Genomic DNA, 6,000 nt, shown 5'->3' with positions numbered 1-6,000 from the left:
CTACTGCTTCATGAAAATGTTTGTTTACTCCTAATCTAAACTATGCCCAATTCTGCTTCACATTCTACATCATACACCCAAACAAATCAACAAAGCTTACTGTTGTTTTTCAGTCAATTAGTTGTGTCAGACTCTGCAACTCCATGGACTGCAGCACGCCAGGCTTCCCTGTCCTTCACCATCTCCTGGAGCTTGCTCAAACTCATAGCCATTGAGTTGGTGATACCATCCAACCATCTCATCCTCTGTTGTCCCCTTCTCCTTCGGCCTTCAATCTTTCCCAGCATCAGGGTCTTTTTTAATGAATCAGCTCTTCGCATCAGGTGGCCAAAGTATTGGAACTTCACTTTCAGCATCAGTCCTTCCAGTGAATATTCAGGGTTGATTTCCTTTGGGATGGACTGGTTTGATCTCCTTGCAGTCCAAGGGACTCTCAAGAGTCTTCTCCAACACCACAGTTCAAAAGCATCAATTCTCTGGTGCTCAGCTTTCTTTATGGTACAACTCTCACATCCAAACATGACTACTGGAAAAAACACAGTTTTGACTATATGATCCTCTTATGGGCAAACTGATATGTTCACCTCTCACTGAGTCATGTTAGGTAGAATCTTCCCTGGTAACACCTTCTAACCAAGTAGAAATTACGAGGCTGGCTGCTTGCATAGCAGTTCCGGGGTCATGGCCAACACCACCATCTTTCATGCAGCAAATATGGACTCACGGCCCCTCTCCTATGGTTATCTTCTCAGTGTTTTGGGCAATATATGATATATGAGGCCCAGTTCACATTAGGACACAGCTGACATTCTGCCTGGACAAAACAGACTCATAAGAAACTAGCACCTACAAGATTTAAATTTTGGGATTAGCCGTGCCAACAACCTATTCAGACTTACAAGTGTCTTAGGCTTAAAAAAAAAAAAAAAAAACTATTATTTTGACTTGGCAGGCATTCTTTGCTTACAGTTACATGAAGACATTCCTACTTAAATGCTTTTGATATGGCAGGTTATTAATATACAAAATATATAAACAACTATTTGTATGTAACATCAAGAGAATATTCAAACATGTTTATCTATAAATTTTCCAGAGTTGAGAAGAAAAGATGACAAACAAACAAACAAACAAACAAAAACAGGTACTTTGAGATCCCAGACTGACCGCTGGGCATAATCTGTTCTAATGCACTGTACATGTCAGAATTTAGAGACCCAGAATGATCACTTTTAGAAAAAATTATTTTGTATTAGGGTATAGCTGATTAGGAGAAGGCAATGGCAACCCACTCCAGTACTCTTGCCTGGAAAATCCCATGGACAGAGGAGCCTGGTAGGCTGCAGTCCATGGGGTCGCGAAGAGTCAGACACGATGGAGCGACTTCACTTTCACTTTTCACTTTCATGCATTGGAGAAGGAAATGGCAACCCACTCCAGTGTTCTTGCCTGGAGAATCCCAGGGACGGGGGAGCCTGGTGGGCTGCCGTCTACGGGGTCGCTCAGAGTCAGACACGACTGAAGTGACTCAGCAGCAGCAGCAGCAGCAGAGCTGATTAGGGCTTCCCTGGTGGCTCAGGGGTAAAAATTCCACCTGCAATATAGGAGATGCGTGTTCGATGCCAGGGTTGGGAAGACTCCTGGAGAAGGAAATGGCAACCCACTCCAGTGTTCCTGCATGGGAAATCCTATGGACAGAGGAGACTGGGGAGCTACAATCCACGGGTCGCAAAGCGTCAGACATGACTTGGTGACTAAGCACACACGCAGAGCTGATTGTCAAGGCTGTGCTAGTTTTAGGTGGACAGCAACGGGGCCTCAGCCATACGTACACGTGTCCATTCCACCCCAAACTCCCCTCCATTCTGGCTGCCACGCAGCACTGATCAGAGTTCCATGCGCCAGTTAGTAGGACCTTGTTGGTTACCTATTTTAAACATAGCAGTGTGTACATGTCCATTTCAAACTCCCAAGCTATCCCTTCCCCCCAATCCTTACTCCCATTCTCTAAGTCTCTGAGTTTCTTTCTGCTTTGTAAGTTCATTTTTCTCATTTATTCTTAGATTCTACATAGAAAGGATGTCACACAATAGTTCTCTGTCTGACTCACTTCACTCAGTGTCATAATCTCTAGGCATCCTTGTTGCTACAAATGGCATTATGTCTGGAATGACTGCATTTTGAATGAATGATACCTTCATTACTAGGAAACTGCTTATAACTAAGCAGGATATGACCCATTGCTTCATACAATATTTTGACTTCTCTATAATCTTCTGATTGTACATTCATAAGAAGATAAGGGCTCTTGTTCTTTCAGAAAAAAAGAAACACGTTTAAAACTTGGCATGTTTCTGGCAGTAAGTATTCTACAAGGGTTCATGACATTTCCATGAAGCTGTCTATAAAGCATCACCTATAAACCTCTTTGACACTATCTACACAGAAACATCCCAAAGACAGTCAGAGGTGAAGGCTCTGGAGTCTAATTAACCTGACAGGTTTTCAAGTTCTCTCCAGCCTGAATATCCTAGGAAATTTCATGTGTTCATTAATGCAACAAATATTTATAACATTTAAGGCAATGTTATGGATACAGAAATGGCTAGGAACAGGTCCTTGCCTCCAAAGCACCTCAAAATCTATTTGTTTCATAAGAACTAGTTTGAACTGTGGGTTGAAACATTCAGAACTTTTCTGTAGTACATCAAATTGAACTGATCAGAAAATCATTTCCTAGGTGAAAAGGATTTTTCTAGATATAAAGAGATTTTATGCTGTTTTGAAAAGGTTGTAGTTTGTTTTTTAACCAATCTTCCTGAGATATGCAAGTTAAAAATTTTTCATAATAAATTTCTTATTGATTTCAAACAGTTTAGCCTAATGCAACAATTTAATACTACTTTTCTTAAATGATAGGAAGATATTAATAGCTGTTGATAACTGTGAAAGATCAAAGCTTCTAATAGTAATGTTGTGTTATTTAAAGACAAAGAGGGAAAAGCAAAAATTCATAGCACCTAAATGCAAGTGGATCCCGGAATAGAAAAAGGTCATTAGTGAATTAACTAGGGAAATCTGAATGAAGTCTGTAGTTTAATTTCTTATGTTAATTTCTTAGTTTTGGTAAATATACCATGATTATGTAAAATGTTGGCATTAGGGGAAACTAGATGATATAGTACATGTGTTAGTCGCTTAGTCATGCCTGACTCTTTGCGACTCCATGGACTACAGCCCACCAGGATCCTCTGTCCATGGGATTCTCCAGACAAGGGAACTAGAGTGGTTTGCCCTTTCCTTCTCCAAGAGTATATGGGAACTGTTCTATTTTTGCAACTCCTAGGTAAATCTGAAATTATTTTAAAACAAAACTACTGAAGAATAGTGTCAAGTTGTTGTTCAAAGTTATTTAGATTTTCTCATATCTTAGAATAGATGTGACAGAACTTTAACAGGAGTACCTGAAATTGGCCAGAAAGATAAGGCATGATCTGGACTTTTTTTAAAGGAAGTGTATGGAAGTATAGGTTTCCAGGGCTCCTTCAGATGTAGAATATACCACTCTTCTATGAGATTTAGAGACAAAAGCATAAAATTCTCTACGAGGGTAGAACTAGAGGCATCCTTTGGTTTATTCCAGTGCTTCTCAATTTATCCATCAATACATTCCTTATGGCCAGAGAATTCACATGCACCTCAGAGGGTATGGAGGTTGCCAGAAATGACACACCTCCAGACAGAAACTGTCTTCGCCCACCTCGGGTTTGACTTTAAAAATTCATGCAACACATTATATTTTATATTATTTACTTATTTAACTGTTCTCTTGAAGTTCTTATAAAACTGATGCTCCAAAAAGCCAAAACAAAAAGTTGATTCTCTTACGAATATTAAAAAAAAAAAGCTGATTCTATCATGTTGATCCAATGATATCATTTAATCTTTGCTTTACATGAAATTTGGTGAGGGCCGAGAGTGGGAAGAGGGGTGGACTACAGTTTCAAAAACCTAGAGTTCCTGGCCTAATTGTGTTCATGCAATTTGCTCAAAACCTCCATCACGTGAATGAAGACCAGCTATGGTTTGTGCGTGTGGCTGTGCATGTGGATCTTGGCCCTGGAATGCCACACTCACTTTTCTAGTCACAGGATCCTTCAGGAAGCTTCCATCCCAGATGGCACCTCAGGAACTTTCCCTTTTTATGTCCCCTGCCCTTTTTGTCATCTCTATTATTTTCCCCACAGGGAAAAGGGGAGGGCCTTTTTCAATAGATCAGATTCAGTCAATTAAGCAGTCCAGGGGACTGGATTGCATTTATAAAACGCTTTTCTTTCATCTTGTTTCACTGATAAGACCATTGTTATGGGATCTGAATTAAAATAGGTGCCCTCCAGAGTCCCACTTTTGTTGGGTCTGTATGGAACAAGGGGAAGTGAATTCAACTGGATGACTTCAGGCAGTAATGATTTGAGTGCAGGATGTCCCTGCTTGTTCGGTGGTTAAGGATCCCCCTGTCAAAGCAGGGGGCACGGGTTCAATCCCTGGTCCGGGAAGATCCCACATGCCATGGGGGCAGCTAAGCCGGAGCGCCACAACTACTGAAGCCTGTACACCTAGAGCTCATGCTCCGCGACAAGAGAAGCCACCACAATGAGAAGCCAGCACACCGCAACTAGAGAAGAGTTCCTGCCCGCCGCAACTAGAGAGGAGTCCCTGCCCGCCGCAACTAGAGAAAGCCTGTGTGCAGCAACGAAGACCTAGTGCAACCAAAAATAAAAACTAAAAAATAATAAGATTAGAGTGAAACTTTGATTTGAGAAAATCAGTCCCTAAATTCCATTTATATAATTAAAGGCAAGCCAGCTTGAATTATTTAGATAGTCCCCCAATTTATGGATTGGATTGGCTTAATCACTTGATCTGAGATTTATTTCTCAGAGACCATTTCCATAATCACTCACGAAGTTCAAGGTTTGCTGGTTTTTCTCTTCAATTTTGGTTGATGCCTGAAATTAGTATAAGAACTATTCTACCTAGTACTCTATCAATTAATTAGAACTGCAATACCATGTACATGGATATACACAGCAATTAACCTGAAGAACAAAGCATCTTAAATTGTACATCTATGTTCTAAAAAGTACAACAGGAAATCTAACACCCTGTTTTCTGGTATATGGTTAATTTTGTAACCACAGTTCCAAAAAGTATGTTTTATTTTTCTTTTCTCATTAGGGAGAACCAAAAGAAACAAACAAAAAAAACCCAACAAGTCAGCCCATGTGGAAAGATCAAATCAGTCAACTCCACCTGTTCCCATATAATTATACAAGTGACACCAAATCCGATCCTCAGATCAAACTTACAAGAAACTTTATACAGACACATTCAGGAGGGGCATGTTAATAAAAGTCATGAAAGAGGTATTGGTTATATGGCACTGCACCATTTTAGAAGTGTCATTTATTTCCTATTTTGTCACAAAGTAAGAGTGTTTCTATTTTTCCACTGATGCCCTTCTGAATTCATTTTTAAACATCTTTTAGAAATTGGAAAATGTATTTGCCAAGTTTACAATTTAATCATTTTCATGGGTTGTAAGTTTAAACCAGAACTGTCTTTTCTACATGATATTATTCTAATCCTAGCACATAGTTCAAAGGAAATTGCTAGATTTACCTATCCCCAGTATTCATGGAATATTAATGCATTGGATTTGTCCTCTGTGGTTTTTCTTAGGTTTGTAGGAAAAGCAATGTGAATTTTAATTGGATCACATCATGTAGGAGATATGAAAATTTTTTAACATTTCATGCTATTCGGTAGAGTTTATTCTTGTTTTGCTGGTGATAATATCTAAAATTGCATTTGGAAGCATAAATGCAAAATAAAAACCTCTCACTTAATTTTTAAAAGTCACCCTACAAAAGACTACAGTTTATCTTCTGGAATCTGAAGATGCGGAAAAATGTCCCCCCAAATTGAAGCTAAACCATA

The 6,000-nt window shown here is 39.5% G+C and overlaps 1 long non-coding RNA gene across 1 annotated transcript in view; it reads right to left on the bottom strand.

Moving 5' to 3' along the window:
* Window positions 1-447: 447 nt before the first annotated feature.
* Window positions 448-6,000, bottom strand: part of LOC122674762 — a 29,924-nt gene continuing 24,371 nt past the window's right edge. The window contains exon 4 of the long non-coding RNA XR_006335028.1: window positions 448-814. This is a non-coding gene — a long non-coding RNA (uncharacterized LOC122674762). The remainder of the gene's footprint in view (window positions 815-6,000) is intronic.

The sequence above is a fragment of the Cervus elaphus genome, chromosome 18 (genome assembly GCF_910594005.1).
Source record: "Cervus elaphus chromosome 18, mCerEla1.1, whole genome shotgun sequence".
In the NCBI taxonomy this organism is placed as follows: domain Eukaryota; kingdom Metazoa; phylum Chordata; class Mammalia; order Artiodactyla; family Cervidae; genus Cervus; species Cervus elaphus.
Note: the sequence above shows the minus strand (reverse complement) of the source record. Positions and strands in the feature narration are given on the sequence as shown.